Raw genomic sequence first — 17,365 nt, 5'->3', positions numbered from 1 at the left:
GAGCATTGTAGTTCGCTCGCAGTGCACTTGATGTCCAAACATGGGGTATTTCCATACTCAGAAGAAATGGGGTTACAAATTTTGGGGGGCATTTTCTCCTATTACCCTTTGTAAAAAAGTAAAATTTGGGGAAAAAACTGCATTTTAGTGGAAAATTTTTTTTTTCATTTACACATCCGACTTTAACAAAAAGTTGTCAAACACCGGTGGGGTGTTAAGGCTCACCGTACTCCTTGTTACGTTCCTTGAGGGGTGTCGTTTCCATAATAGTGTGGGATGTGGCGGTTTTTGCTGTCCTGGCACCACAGGGGCTTCCTAAATAGGACATGCTCCCCAAAAACCATTTCAGAAAAACTTACTCTCCTAAATCCCATTGTTGCTCCTTCGCTTCTGAGCCCTCTAGTGCACCCTCCGAACACTTGACATACACATATGAGGTATTTCCTTACTCGAGAGAAATTGGGTTACACATTTTGAGAGGATTTTTTCCTTTTACCCCTTGTAAAAATTCAAAAACTGGGTCTACAAGAACATGCGAGTGTAAAAAATTAAGATTTCGAATTTTCTCCTTCACTTTGCTGCTATTCCTGTGAAACACCTAAAGGGTTAACACACTTACAGAATGTCATTTTGAATACTTTGAGGGGTGCAGTTTTTATAATGGGGTCATTTATGGGGTATTTCTAACCAGAAGACCCTTCAAATCCACTTCAAACCTGAACTGGTCCCTGAAAAATTCCGATTTTGAAAATTTTTTGAAAAATTGGAAAATTGGTGCTGAACTTTGAAGCCCTCTGATGTCTTCCAAAAGTAAAAATTCATCAATTTTATGATGCAAACATAAAGTAGACATATTGTATATGTGAATCAATATATAATTTATTTAGAATATCCATATTCCTTATAAGCAGAGAGCTTCAAAGTTCGAAAAATGCAAAATTTTCAAATTTTTCATGAAATTTTTGAATTTTTCACCAAGAAACGATGCAAGTATATACGAAAATTTACCACTAACATAAAGTAGAATATGTCACGAAAAAACAATCTCGGAATCAAATTTATAAGTAAAAGCATCCCAGAGTTATTAATGCTTAAAGTGACAGTGGTCAGATTTGCAAAAAATGCTCCCGTCCTTAGGGTCATAATGTCATAATGGGCTCCGTCCCCAAGAGGTTAAAGGGGTACTCCGGTGGAAAACAATTTTTTTTTCAAATCAACTGGTGCCAGAAAGTTAAACAGATTTGTAAATTACTTCTATGTAAAAATCTTAACCCTTCCAATACTTATCAGCTGCTGTATACGCCAGAGGATAAATAATAAATAACAAAGTTCTAGTATTATGCAAAAAAAAACCTCCCTTGTGCCTTTATCCATAAGAGAGTGAGTCCCAGTGCTGCGTATTATGTCTAAAGGATGCCTACATTTACTGTTCTCCTTACCACGTGCGTGGAGGCAGATATAGAGTGCAATTACCATACAAGCCATGCAAAACAAAACAAAAACAATTGTGAACAAAATACAAAGTGCTAATCGCACCAAAGAGGTTACAAAAATCTGAAAAATAATACATATTATACAAATCAAGGTATCCAATGTGACAAAAAATCATGTCAAACAATATACTATAATATAAGTGAGTAAGTATATCTTGTGACAATGTGACGTATATTACCTCAATATGTATTGAGATTATAACTGTGCTGGGATATGTGCATAATAAATGGAGATATGTGTGTATATTACCATTTACTCCATATCAGGACAATAACAGATATATAAGTGAAATGATCTTATCAACCAAGCATAATGGGTGAGCCACTGTAATATGCATACATCCTTATTCTAATACTGATATTTAACTAAGTGATAAGAATAAATTATTCTAACAATATACCATACACTATACCCGATGAAAAACTACCGTTAAGAACCATGTGATTAAGTATAAAAAATACTCCAGAGAAAGTTATATTTCTTTCTGGAGTTCTTTTCAGTCTGACCACAGTGCTCTCTGCTGACACCTCTGTCTGTACCAGGAACTGTCCAGAGCAGGAGAGATTTTGCTATGGGGATTTGCTTCTACTCTGAACAGTTCATGACATGGACAGAGGTGTCAACAGAGAGAACTGTGGTCAGACTGAAAAGAACTCCAAAAAGAAATACAACTTCCCATGGAGCATACAGCAGCTGATAAGTACTGGAAGGATTAAGATTTTTAAATAGAAGTAATTCACAAATCTGTTCAACTTTCTGGCAACAGTTGATTTGAAAATGTTCTCACCCCTATAACTTATTTTTTTTTTTTCACCAACAGAGCTGTGTTAGGGTTTTTTTTTTTTTTGTGTGCAATGAGCTGTAGTTTTTAACAGTACAACTTTTGTGCAGTGCTGGCTTTTTGATCACTTTTTATAACTTTTTTGGGATGTAATGTAACCAAAAATCAAAAATTTTGCAGTTTATCATTTTTTTGCCTTTAAGCCGTTCACCGTGCAGGATCAGAAATGTAATATTTTGGACAATTATGCACGCGGCAATACCAAATATGTGTATTTTTTTCTTGTTTATACAGTGTTTTAAGAATGGGAAAAGGGGAGTGATTAGAATTTTTATTAGGAGGATTTTTTTTATATTTTTAAACTTTTTTTTAAAACCTTTTTTACACACTTTTTGACCCCCCTAGATTAATCTCATGCTATTGCATTACATTGATCCAGGAAATCTATGCTTGATTGCTAAGGGCTGTCAAAGGGAGCCTTAAGCAATCACAGAGCCAGGGAAGACCCGAGGACAAGGTAAGACCTTGGGCTTCCATAGCAACCCATAGCCCCCTGCTATGGGACCACTAGACACCAGGCAATGGCGGCATTTAATGTTTAAATGCTGTGATCTGTATAGATCATGGTATTGAAACAGTTAAATGATGGACAATGGAGCTATCTCTGATGTCCATCATTACCGGCAGATGTCTGCTGCTGATAGCAGCGGACATCTCCCGGGCATGATGCAGATCCGACCTGCGGGCCCCCATCATGTCCGCCCACCCGACCTATGACGTGGGGTACTTGGCCCCTAGACATCTTATCCCCTATCCACTGGGGACCCCTGCGATCCCCCTGCTGCACCCGGGGTTCATTTAGAGCGTTGGGTGCAGTGCTGGAGGCTTGTGACATCACGACCACACCCCGCTCATGACATCACGGTCACACCCCCTCAATGCAAGTCTATGGGAGGGGCCGTGACATCACGAGACTCTGCCCCTCATGGCCAGTCATTCGGCACCAGATGTCTGGGGTGCCGCAGCTGTCTTGCTAACTTGTTTGAAACTCCTCAAAACGCTCACTGTTATACAAAACAGGCACACTTCTCAGCATAAGACATATTTTATTTACTTTTTTGCTAAAATCTAAACATAAAGAAATATAAACAATGAATCATGTAAGTAAGAATCAATACATTTACCGGATATTGTATCATCACTCCGTGATTGGGACTCATCATCGATCATAGGAGGTACCCGTCTATGTCTGCATCACACAACGTGTCCGCTGTGGCTGGAAATCCCATTGATTCAGGGAGTTTCCAGAGTTTTTGTCCCTGATTTTTCACGCCTTGCGCAGTCCCGTATATGCTCAATAATTGGACGCAGTGATCACATGTGCTACTAGTTAGGGTTAAGTCTTGTTTGCGCGCGCTTACGGTTATGCGCTTTTTTACACAACATGTTATATAAGTGTAACATATCACGCATGCCCAGTAGTTGTTTACCAGAAGGGGTGGCGTGTGAACAGTACTGTTAAACCAATCACCATCCATCCTGCTCCTCATGTGCAGATAAGATATGGAACTCGTTATTCTGAACTTAAGTAACCCTTATTTTTATACAATTTCATAGAGAACAAGAGCCATTACTATTCTTTATACAATTCATAATGATTCTAGCTATGCTAAATCAGACACTCACACAGGCTTGTCAGAATCTTCTCACAGCAGCTGAGATCGCGGGGGTCCCCAGAGGTGGGATCCCCGTGATCAGATATCTTATCTCCTATCCTTTGGATAGGGGATAAGATGTCTATGGGTGGAGTACCCCTTTAAGGGGTTACAGTCTGAACTATCATAGATGTGTTGTAAACATTTATAATATCAATAGCAGAGAAATCCAATAGTTCGGCATTGCCGTTACTCTTTAGTCCAAGGCAGAGGTATAAATACATGAATAAGAAGCTGCAATTTATTGGATGAAGTGTATAGCTGTGCTCTGACTGTTAATCCACTAACATGTAACATAGTTTTCTATCTCCATAAATATCTTATCAATTTATTTATACTCACGGTTATATCTTTATGGGAGGACAAACGGGGTGTACAGCAAGCAAGGCTTCAGCAGACCTTTCACCTTGTCTTGTATTTCATTGGGCTTCATGGCTTATAGGGATTACACATACATTTATATGGGTGTTAAAAAGATAAAACCACCTTCCATGTTCACCACATCATGTGATCTAAGAATTTGGAACTGGGAAATCAGGTAAGTTAAACAAACAAACTCATATCTAATCTGTCATTGAGCCCCAAAGGAACCAATGCATTAGTCCTAATGAGGCATTTGGACTTTTCATACAAATCAATACTGAAATACAGGTATATCTTGTTAGCTACCTGGGTGATCAGTGTACAGCTGAGGCTCTATTCACTCCCAGCACAAGTCCATAATAAAAAAAAATGCACACAGTAAGTATTCTTGCTTTTCAGTCACATACTTTATCTTCAGCTCGTTTCATACAAATCTTTTAAAACTGGATCAAAGTACAACATAAATTTTAAACATATTTACTCAAGTGCTCATCGCATATTACTTCACAGATGTGGCATAATTTAAAAGTCCTTTGCTCCAGTAGGAGCTTCCATTAAACGCCGTACATCCACCATTTCCTTTTGAACAGATGATAGAGGCATGTCGGCAACATTTCAGGATTCACTCCCTTTGTCATGCCTGTCGATTGTGCACCCACCACCTGTTACATACAGGTAAGAGTCTTTGCAAGATCTTATGTCTAAAAGTTAAAATCATGCACAAAATGTAGTTTTAATATAAATAGGTGGAAATACAATATCATAACACGTCAAAACAGTATCACAATTACAGAAATACATTATAATTGCAGTTTTCATTTATCTCATATAGAGCCAGTGCGCTAAGTCTAGTAATCCGTCTGAGTAACCTCCTTTTATCCTCTTCATTACCAGATCCCTAGTTTCCTCTAATACCGTCCATCTCAGATCGCAGACTTGATGCCCATTCTTAACAAAATGTCTTGGCATGCTTGTTTCACGATATTTAGTACTCTCAGCTTCCCTATGATGTTTAGATTTTTTGGCAAAATTCCTGATTGAGCTTTTGTGTTCATTAATACTCACCCTTATTGGTCTCGCTGTGTGCCCAATATAAACCTTGCCGCACGGGCACTTCACCAAGTATATTACCTGTTTTGTTTCACAGGTGAACAAACCCCGGATTGGAAACAAAGTTCCCTTCCTAGGTTGTGCCACCTTGTCCCTTTTATGATGCCACTACAATTTTGGCAAGAATCACACAGGAATGTACCCCTCTTTTTAGCTTTTAAAAACATTTGTCTTTACATTTTCATCTTTTTAAGGTCAAATCTTACCAAATAGTCCACAACGGACTTGCCTCTGCGATATACAAAGCGTGATTTATGTTTAAACAGACACACATGATACCACATACCAACAGAAATGTACAACCTACAACCTAACTGTACAACACCTGCAGAGAGCTATCAGTGAGATTCAACAAGAGATTAAAACACTGAATAAGGACTTAAAAAATAAGAGAAAGCAGAGGTGGTGGAAAAGACATATCAGGATCCAAAAGTGAATATAGAGAATTAAGAGTGGGCATAATTCAATTAACCCCTTAAGGACCAAGCCATTTTACACCTTAGGACCAGAGCGTTTTTTGCACATCTGACCACTGTCACTTTAAACATTAATAACTCTGGAATGCTTTTAGTTATCATTCTGATTCCGAGAATGTTTTTTCGGGACATATTCTACTTTAACATAGTGGTAAAATTTTGTGGTAACTTGCATCCTTTCTTGGTGAAAAATCCCCAAATTTGATGAAAAATTAGAAAATTTTGCATTTTTCTAACTTTGAAGCTTTCTGCTTTTAAGGAAATTATATATTCAAAATAATTTTTTTTTAATTCACATTTCCAATATGTCTACTTTATGTTTGCATCATAAAATTGATGAGTTTTTACTTTTGGAAGACACCAGAGGGCTTCAAAGTTCAGCAGCAATTTTCCAATTTTTCACAAAATTTTGAAACTCGCTTTTTTTCAGGGACCAGTTCAGGTTTGAAGTGGATTTAAAGGGTCTTCATATTAGAAATACCCCACAAATGACCCCATTATAAAAACTAAACTCCCCAAAGTATTCAAAATGACAATCAGTACGTTTTTTAACCCTTTAGGTGTTTCACAGGAATAGCAGCAAAGTGAAGGAGAAAATTGACAATCTTCATTTTTTACACTCGCATGGTCTTGTAAACCCAATTTTTGAATTTTTACAAGGGGTAAAAGGAGAAAATGTATACTTATATTTGTAGCCCAATTTCTCTCGAGTATGGACATACCTCATATGTCTATGTGAATTGTTCGGCGGGCGCAGTAGAGGGCTCAGAAGCGAAGGAGCGACAAGGGGATTTTGGAGAGTACGTTTTTCAGAAATGTTTTTTTGGGGGCATGTTGCATTTAGGAAGCCCCTATGGTGCCAGAACAGCAAAAAAAATCACATGGCAAACCATTTTGGAAACTAGACCCCTTGGGGAACGTAACAAGGAATAAAGTGAGCCTTAATATCCCACAGGTGTTTCACGACTTTTGGATGCAAAAAAAAAATATTTTTTTCACTAAAATGTGTGTTTCCCCCCAAATTTCACATTTTTGCAAGGGTTAATAGCAGAAAATACCCCCCAAACTTTGTAACCCCATCTCTTCTGAGTATGGAGGTACCCCATAATTTGGCCTGAAGTGCACTACGGGTGAACTACAATGCTCAGAAGAGGAGGAGCACCATTGAGCTTTTGGAAAGAGAAATCGTTTGGAATGGTAGTCAGGGGCCATGTGCATTTACAAAGCTCCCCGTGGTGCCAGAACAGTGGACCCCCCCCCACATGTGACCCTATTTTGGAAACTACACCCCTCACAGAATTTAATAAGTGGTGCAGTGAGCATTTACACCCCAATGGCATTTGACAGATCTTTGGAACAGTGGGCTGTGCAAATGGAAAATTAAATTTTTAATTGTCACGGATCACTGTTCCAAAAATCTGTCAGACACCTGTGGGGTAGAAATGCTCACTGTACCCCTTATTATATTACATGAGGGGTGTAGTTTCCAAAATGGGGTCACATATGGGCGGGGGGTCCATTGTTCTGGTACCATTGAGCTTTTGGAAAGAGAATTTGTTTGGAATGGTAGTCAGGGGCCATGTGCATTTACAAAGCTCCCCATGGTGCCAGAACAGTGGACCCCCCCCCCCACATGTGACCCTATTTTGGAAACTACACCCCTCACAGAATTTAATAAGTGGTGCAGTGAGCATTTACACCCCACTGGCGTTTGACAGATCTTTGGAACAGTGGGCTGTGCAAATGGAAAATTAAATTTTTCATTTTCACGGATCACTGTTCCAAAAATCTGTCAGACACCTGTGGGGTGGAAATGCTCACTGTACCCCTTATTATATTACATGAGGGGTGTAGTTTCCAAAATGGGGTCACATATGGGGGGGTCCATTGTTCTGGTACCATGGGGGCTTTGTAAACACAAGTGGCCTTCAATTCCAGACAAATTTTCTCTTCAAAATCCCAATGGCGCTCCTTCTCTTCTGAGCATTGTGGTGCACCCATAGAGCATTTTACATCCACATATGGGGTATGTTCTTACCCAGAAGAAATTGGGTTACAAATTTTGGGGGGCTTCTTTTTATTTTCCATTTTGAAAATGAAAAATTTAGGGTGACACCAGCATTTTAGTGAAAAACATTTTTTTTTTCATTTTCCCATCCAACTTTAATGAAAATTTGTCAAACACCTGTGGGGTGTTCAGGCTCACTATACCCCTTGTTACGTTCCGTGAGGGGTGTCGTTTCCAAAATGGGGTCACATGTGGGTATTTATTTTTTTGGATTTATGTCAGAACCGCTGTAAAATCAGCCACCCCTGTGCAAATCACCAATTTAGGCCTCAAATGTACATAGTGCGCTCTCACTCCTGAGCCTTGTTGTGCGTCTGCAGAACATTTTACGCCCACATATGGGGTATTTCCGTACTCAGGAGAAATTGTGTTACAAATTTTGGGGGTCTTTTTTTCCTTTTACCTCCCGTGAAAATGAAAAGTAAAGGACAACACCAGCATGTTAGTGTAAAAAAAAATTTTTTTTACACTAACAGGCTGGTGTAGACCCCAACTTTTCTTTTTCATAAGGGGTAAAAGGAAAAAAAGCCCCCAAAATTAGTAGTGCAATTTCTCCCGAGTATGGAGATACCCCATATGTGGCACTAAACTGTTTCCTTGAAATACGACAGGGCTCTGAAGTGAGAGAGCGCCATGCGCATTTGAGGACTAAATTAGGGATTGCACAGGGGTGGACATATTCTACGCCAGTGATTCCCAAACAGGGTGCCTCCAGCTGTTGCTAAACTCCCAGCATGCCTGGACAGTCAGTGGCTGTCTGGAAATTCTGTGTTATTGTTTTGCAACAGCTGGAGGCTCTGTTTTTGAAACACTGCCGTACAATACGTTTTTATTTTTATTGGGGGGGACAGTGTAAGGGGGGTGTATATGTAGTGTTTTATCCTTTATTATGTGGTAGTGTAGTGTAGTGTAGTGTTTTTAGGATACGTTCACACTTGCAGAGGTTTACAGTGAATTTACCGCTAGGAGTTTGCGCTGCGGCAAAAAATGCCGCAGCTCATACTTGAAGCAGAAAACTTACTGTAAACCTGCCAGTGTGAACGTACCCTGTATGTTCACATGGGGGGGGGGGGGCAAACCTCCAGCTGTTTCAAAACTACAACTCCCAGCATGTACTGACAGACCGTGCATGCTGGGAGTTGTACTTTTGCAACAGCTGGAGGCACACTGGTTGGAAAACCTTCAGTTAGGTTCTGTTACCTAACTCAGTATTTTCCAACCAGTGTGTCTCCAGCTGTTGCAAAACTTCAACTCCCAGCATGTACTGATCGCCGAAAGGCATGCTGGGAGATGTAGTTATGCAACAGCTGGAGGGATCGCAACTACAACTCCCAGCATGCAGAGACAGCTGTTTGCTGTTTAGGCATGCTGGGAGTTGCAGTTTTGCAACATCTGGAGAGCTATAGTTTAGAGACCACTGCACAGTGGTCTCCAAACTGTGGACCTCCAGATGTTGCCAAACTACAACTCCCAGCATGCCCAGACAGCAAACTGCTGTTTGGGCATGCTGGGAGTTGTAGTTTTTCAAGATCTGGAGGTGCACAGTATAGAGATCACTTTGCAGTGGTCTCAAACTGTAGACCTCCAGCTGTTGCAAAACTGCAACTCCCAGCAAGCCTAAACAGCTCTCCGGGCATGCTGGGAGTTGTAGTTTTGCAACATCTGGAGGGTTACAGTTTAGAGACCACTATAGTAGTTTCAGACTGTAGCCCTCCAGATGTTGCTAAGTAACTCACCGGCTTCCTTCGGATCCAGGAAGCTGCGTCGCCGTCCTCTTCTTCCGCCGATCGTCGCCCACTGCCGCCGCTGATCGTCGCCCGCTGCCGTCGCCGATGGGTAAGTGGATCTTCGGCGTTCAGTCCCTGTCGGTTTCTCCATTCTGCCCCGCCTATTGTGGGTGGGCAGAACGGGGAAACCGAAAGTAAACCCCTCCGCCCCTGATCTGCTATTGGTGGTCGCAATAGCAGAGATAGGAGGGGTGGCACCTCTGCCACCTCACTCCTATCGCTACAGGGGGATCGTGGGTGTCTAGGACATCCGCGATCCCCTTTATTTTCCGGGTCACCGGGTCACCATAGATCCGTAATGACCCGGAATCGGCGCAAATCGCTAGTGTGAATTCACTTGCGATTTGGGCCGATCGCCAACATGGGGGGTCTAATGACCCCCCTGGGCATTTGCGCGGGGTGCCTGCTGATAGATATCAGCAGTCACCCCGGCCCGTTCCCCGCCCGGCGAGCGGCAGGGACCGAAATTCCCACGGGCGTACCTGTACGCCCTTGGTCCTTAAGGGGTTAAGGATGTCCCAAATTGTGAATGAGAACTTATCAAGTCAATCTGCAGAGGATTTTTTAGGAGAACTCTAAAAAACATCCAGCAAAGAAAAAGAAAAAACAACAAAAGGAGATCAATCGGAAGGTGTTCACACAAGGGCTTGGAACAGATACAAACCGTCGAAAATGGTGAGCTATTGGTAAATGTATCATCAGTTGACCTGTCTGAAATGCAAGAAGAAGTATTAAATTGAAGACTTGGCATTGTGCCAACTGAGAATATGACTAATTTTTAATTTATGGTTGATTTCTATAAATTTTGTAGGATGATTAGGTTAAAAATGTATTTCTTTGATATTATTTGGGGTAAAAAAGAGGATGGAGAGTAATATCCCAGAAAAGCTAAGAAAAAAAGAGTAATTTTGACCCTAATGTGAATAACATCCTACTCAGTGGTTTCCAACAGGTGGACATAGAAAAAGTATGTAAGAATTGGGACAATAAGAAATATAGATTGAGACCCAATTTAACAAAAGGAGAGAGGGATGCGCTTAAAATATTGCAGAATGATGAAAGAATTAGTGTAAAAAAAAGGCCAACAAGGGCGGAGCGATTGTCGTGCAAGATAAGGCATTGTCCTTATCAGAGGCACATGGTCAGTTGAGTGACAAAGAGGTGTATTTATTTAAGAGAAATAAAATCGTATTGAATAGAATCATTGATAATCATGTAAGGAGAGCTTTATGTAATTATACACAAAGGGTCCCGGTTCTATACTTGCTGCCCAAGATACATAAGGACTTACTGGGACGTCCTACAGTCTCCGGGGTCGACTCTGTCCGGTATCCACTGGCAGTGTATGTGGATCGTTACCTGCAGAATATTGTCAAGAGATTGCAATATTGCTTGAGGCACACTAATGTATTCCTGGACTATATACAGGATTGCGATGTCACTGAAAATATGTGGTTGTCTACTATGGATATATACAGAGGAAGGTATGTCAGCTACTAGAGAACAATTAATCAAGGAATTTTGGATAATGCTAACATAAGGTTTTTAATGGTCTTGCTGGAGGTTATTCTTGATAAGAACTATTTCCAATTTGGGGAAGATTTTTATTTACAGTAGCAAGGGACTTCGATGGGGTCCCCAGTGGCCCCCAGTCTAGCAAATATCTTTATGGATACATTTGAAAGAAAGTACATTCCAGCAAGACCATTGAGTAAAGATATGAAGATATGTGAACGATGTGTTCGTCCTATGATCCGGCAGACATTCGGAGCTGGATGTATATGTCAGCTTTCTCAATAGCCAAAACTGTAGTGGCATCATAAAAGGGGACAAGGTGGTACACCCTAGGAAGGGAACTTTGTTTCCAGTTCGGGACTGGTTCACCTGTAAAACAAAACAGGTAATATACTTGGTGAAGTGCCTGTGCGGCAAGGTCTACAGCGAGACCAATAAGGGTGAGGATTAACACCTTAAGGACTGAACCCTTTTTCACCTTAAGGACTGAGCCCTTTTTTGCAATTCTGACCACTGTCACTTTATGCATTAATAACTCTGGGATGCTTTTACCAATTATTCTGATTCCGAGACTGTTTCTTCGTGACATATCCTTCCTTAACACAGTGGTAAATTTTTGTCGTTACTTGCATCCTTTCTTGGGGAAAAATCCCAAAATTTAAAGGGGTATTCCAGGCAAAAACTTTTTTTTTATATATCAACTGGGTCCGGAAAGTTAAACAGACTTGTAAATTACTTCTATTAAAAAATCTTAATCCTTCCAATAGTTATTCGTTTCTGAAGTTTTCTGTCTAACTGCTCAATGATGATGTCACGTCCCGGGAGCTGTGCATGATGGGAGAATATCCCCATAGGAACTGCACAGCTCCCGGAACGTGAGTCATCAGAGAGCAGTTAGACAGAAAACAGCAACTCAACTTCAGAAGCTAATAACTATTGGAAGGATTAAGATTTTTTTATAGAAGTAATTTACAAATCTGTGTAACCTTCCGGAGCCAGTTGATATATAAAAAAAAAGTTTTGGCCTGGAATACCCCTTTAAGGAAAATTTAGATAATTTAGCATTTTTCTAACTATGAAACTCTCTGCTTATAAGGAAAATGGATATTCCAAATAAATTATATATTGATTCACATATACAATATGTCTATTTTATATTTTCACCGTAACGTTGACATGTTTTTACTTTTGGAAGACATCAGAGGATGTCAAAGTTCAGCAGCAATTTTCCAATTTTTCACAACATTTTCAAAATCGGAATTTTTCAGGAACCAGTTCAGGTTTGAAGTGAATTTGAGGGGTCTTCATATTAGAAATACCCCATAAATGACCCCATTATAAAAACTGCACCCCCAAAGTATTCAAAAAAACATTCAGAAAGTGTGTTAACCCTTTAGGTGTTTCACAGGAATAGCAGCAAGGTGAAGGAGAAAATTCGCATGTTCATATACCTCATATGTGGATGTCAAGTGCTCTGTGGATGCACTACAAGGATCAGAAGGGAAGGAGCGACAATGGGATTTTGGAGAGTGAGTTTTTCTGAAATGGTTTTTGGGGGGCATGTCACATTTAGGAAGCCCCTATGGTACCAGAACAGCAAAAAACAACAACATGGCATTCCATCTTGGAAACTACACCCCTCAAGAAATGTAACAAGGGGTCCAGTGAGCCTCAACACCCTCAACACTTTTGGAAAGTAAATTTTGCTGAAATGGTTTTTGGGGGGCATTCCACTAAATTTTTTTTCCACTAAAATGCTGGTGTTACCCCAAATTTTTCATTTTCACAAGGGGTAATTGGAGAAAAAGCCTACCAAAATTTGTAACTCCATTTCTTCTGAGTATGGAAATACCCCATATATGGATGTAAAGTGCTCTACTGGCACACTACAATGCTCAGAAGAGAAGGAGCACCATTGAGCTTATGGTGAGAGAATTTGGTTGGAATAGAAGTGGGAGGCCATGTGCGTTTACAAAGCCCCCCGTGGTGCCAGAACAGTGGACCCCCCACATGTGACCCCATTTTGGAAACTACACCCCTCACAGAATTTAATAAGGGGTACAGTGAGCATTTACACCCCACTGGCGTTTCGCAGATCTTTGGAACAGTGGGCTGTGCAAATGAAAAATAAAATTTTTCATTTTCACGTACCACTGTTCCAAAAATCTGTCAGACACCTGTGGGGTGTAAATGCTCACTGTACCCCTTATTACATTATATGAGGGGTGTAGTTTACAAAATGGGGTCACATGTGAGCGGGGGGTCCACTGTAATGGCACTATGGGGGCTTTGTAAACACACATGGCCTTCAATTTCGGACACATTCTCTCCCAAAAGCCCAATGGCGCTCCTTCTCTTCTGAGCATAGTGATGTCGCGAACATAAAATTTTCGGTTCGCGAACCCGCAAATGTTCGTGAACTGTGCGAACCGCCATTGACTTCAATGGGCAGGCGAATATTAAAACCCACAGGGACTCTTTCTGGCCACAATAGTGATTTAAAAGTTGTTTCAAGGGGACTAATACCTGGACTGTGGCGTGCCGGAGGGGGATCCATGGCAAAACTCCCATGGAAAATTACATAGTTGATGCAGAGTCTGGTTTTAATTCATGAAGGGCATAAATCACCTATTATTCCTAAATTATTTGGAATAACATGCTTTAGCCCCCTTTAGGCAGCACATAGTTTGATTCCCCCCTTTAGGCAGCACATAGATTCCCCCATATTAGGCAGCACATAGTGGGATTTGAACCCAAGGCCCCAGCGCAGCAAGTCAGCAGTGCTAACCTCTGAGCCACCATGCTACCCTTACCATGCATCTAATATGCATGGTTGCTAAAATGGACAGAGATGTCAGCAGAGAGTACCAGAAAAATTAGGCATGTACACATGGCTCAAAAATTTGGTATTGTTGCAGCCACAGCTGTAGCAGCGCCCAGAAAAATTGCGGCAGTATAAAAAGTGCAGCACCAGAGGCCAGAAAAATTAGGCATGTACACATGGCTGAAAAATAAGAACAAGTGCATATCCAAGAGTCCAGAAGACTCTATAATGCAGGACAGAGAAACACACAAAGAAATTATTTTCTAAATAACATTTTTCATCAAATAAAGAGTTCATCCCTCTCTGTATTTTATTTTTGAAAATTTAAGTTTAAAAATCACACGCAACAAGCGTTCCTTGGTGTAATGGTTAGTACTCTGGAAAATTCAAGTTTAAATTATCAGAAAGTCCAGAAAACTCTATGATGCAGGACGGTGCAAATCACAGAGAAATCCTTTTCCAAAAAATGTTTTTATCAAATCAAGATGAAAGCAGCGGCCAGAAAAATTGCGGCAGCAGAAAAAGTACAGCACCAGAGGCCAGAAAAATTAGGCATGTACACATGGCTGAAATATAAGAACAAGCGCATATCCAAGAGTCCAGAAGACTCTATAATGCAGGACGGAGAAACACACAAAGAAATTCTTTTCTAAATAACATTTTTCATCAAATAAAGAAACATAGTTCTTCCCTCGCTGTATTTTACTTTTGAAAATTTAAGTAGAAAAATCACACGCAACAAGCGTTCCTTTGTGTAATGGTTAGTACTCTTGAAAATTAAAGTTTAAACTATCATAAAGTCCAGAAGATTCTATAATGCAGGACGGTGAAAAACACAAAGAAATCCTTTTCAAAATAAAAGGGTCCCTCAACAGGCATGACAGCATGAAAGACCCCATTTGCTCAAGGTTGGATGCCGAGCTACTCATGTCCCGTTCCTCGTCCTCAGTGATGTAAGGGAAGGTATCATCTTCTTCCCCCCAGCCACGTACAACACCATGGGAACCAGATAGGTGACAATAAGCACCCTGGGATGCCTGTTGTGGTTGGTCTTCCTCCTCCTCTTCAAAGCCACATTCCTCCTCTGACTCCTCTTCCTCACAATCCTCTTCCAGCATTGCCGCAGGTCCGCAAACGATGCTGATAAGGCTGTTTCTGGTGGTGATGGTGACCACAACTCTTCCTCTTCAGACTCATCTACTACCTGATCCAGCACTATTCGCAGGGCACGCTCCAGGAGGAAAACAAATGGTATGATGTCGCTGATGGTGCCTTCGGTGCGACTGACTAGGTTTGTCACCTCCTCAAAAGGACGCATGAGCCTACAGGCATTGCGCATGAGCGTCCAGTAACGTGGCAAAAAAATTCCCAGCTTCGCAGATGATGTCCTAGCACCCCAGTCATACAAATATTCGTTAACGGTTTTTTCTTGTTGGAGCAGGCGGTCGAACATTAGGAGTGTTGAATTCCAACGTGTTGGGCTGTCACAAATCAAGCGCCTCACTGGCATGATGGACAGAGATGTCAGCAGAGAGTACCAGAAAAATTAGGTATGTACACATGGCTGAAAATGTTGGTATTGTTGCAGCCGCTGCTGTAGCAGCAGCCAGAAAAATTTCTGTTTGTTTCCCAGCCAGAAAGTGCCCTAAAACATTGCGGCTTGAACCATAGTTGGTGGTGGATAAGTCATGCAAGTCATCCTTGGTCGCCACCTTACCCAGACTGAACGTGATTGGTCGGATTCTTCAAAAAAGAGTTGCCGCCGATGCCTCTTGGAATTCTCCAAAGAGGAAGTACACGTCTCATCCCTGATTGGTCGCCGCCCGGACCTGCCCAGCAGTGATTGGTCGAATTCTTCAAAAAAGATTTGCCGCCGATGCCTCTAGGAATCCCCCAAAGGGGAATTATACATCTTTAACCTGATTTGTCGCCGCCCGGACCTGCCCAGCAGCGATTGGCTGAAAGATTTGAAAGACATCCTGCCGCAACCAGCGGCAAAGACTTGCAACCTGAACTCATACGTCCCCTCTCTGATTGGCTCACTCGACATCCCGAACAGCCAATCAGAGTTAAGCGTACCATCCCCATGCCCATGTTTGGATGACATCCCCTCACCGACTTTTTCCTATGACAGCGTAACTGTAAACAGCCATGTGCGGCACGTTCCTGATTGGTCGCCCCCAGCGCTCCGGGTCCCCGCTCCTCCCCAGAGCGCTCACAGCGTTCTCCTATTCGCAGCGCCCCGGTCAGACCTGCTGACCGGGTGCGCTGCGATAATGTTCCCAGCCGGGATGCGATGCGCATCCCGACCCGCTTACCAGACTCGTTCCCCATCTGTACTGTCCCGGCACGCGCGCCGAGTATTTGCAATTTAAAGGGCCAGTACGCCACTGATTGGTGCATGGGTTTTAATCAGTACCTTCACCTGTGCACTTCCCTATTTATACCTCACCTCCCCTGCACTCCCTTGCCGGATCTTGTTGCCATTGTGCCAGTGAAAGCTTTTCCTTGTGTGTTCCTAGCCTGTGTTCCAGACCTCCTGCCGTTGCCCCTGACTACGATCCTTGCTGCCTGCCCTGACCTTCTGCTACGTCCGACCTTGCTCTTGTCTACTCCCTTGTACCGCGCTTATCTCAGCAGTCAGAGAGGTTGAGCCGTTGCCGGTGGATACGACCTGGTTGCTACCGCCGCTGCAAGACCATCCCGCTTTGCGGCGGGCTCTGGTGAAAACCAGTAGCAACTTAGAACCGGTCCACCGACACGGTCCACACCAATCCCTCTCTGGCACAGACGATCCACCTCCATTCAGCCGAATCGTGACAGTAGATCCGGCCATGGATCCCGCTGAGGTCCCGCTGCCAGTTGTCGCTGACCTCACCACGGTGGTCGCCCAGCAGTCGCAACAGATAGCGCAACAAGGCCACCAGCTGTCTCAACTGACCGTGATGCTACAGCAGCTTCTACCACAGCTTCAGCAACCATCTCCTCCGCCAGCTCCTGCACCTCCTCCGCAGCGAGTGGCCGCATCCAGCCTCCGTTTATCATTGTCGGACAAATTTGATGGGGACTCTAAATTTTGCCGTGGTTTTCTTTCACAATGTTCCCTGCATTTGGAGATGATGTCGGACCAATTTCCAACTGAAAGGTCAAAGGTGGCTTTCATAGTCAGCCTTCTGTCTGGGAAAGCCCTGTCATGGGCCACACCACTCTGGGACCGCAATGATCCTGTCAC

The 17,365-nt window shown here is 42.2% G+C and overlaps 1 long non-coding RNA gene across 1 annotated transcript in view; it reads right to left on the bottom strand.

The window, feature by feature from the left end:
- Window positions 1–4,734: 4,734 nt before the first annotated feature.
- Window positions 4,735–17,365, bottom strand: part of LOC130357882 (uncharacterized) — a 49,329-nt gene continuing 36,698 nt past the window's right edge. Inside the window, exon 2 of the long non-coding RNA XR_008889311.1 lies at window positions 4,735–5,054. This is a non-coding gene — a long non-coding RNA (uncharacterized LOC130357882). The remainder of the gene's footprint in view (window positions 5,055–17,365) is intronic.

Source organism: Hyla sarda, chromosome 2 (assembly GCF_029499605.1).
Source record: "Hyla sarda isolate aHylSar1 chromosome 2, aHylSar1.hap1, whole genome shotgun sequence".
NCBI classification, from domain to species: Eukaryota; Metazoa; Chordata; class Amphibia; order Anura; family Hylidae; genus Hyla; species Hyla sarda.
This window is presented reverse-complemented; position numbering and strand designations above follow the sequence as displayed.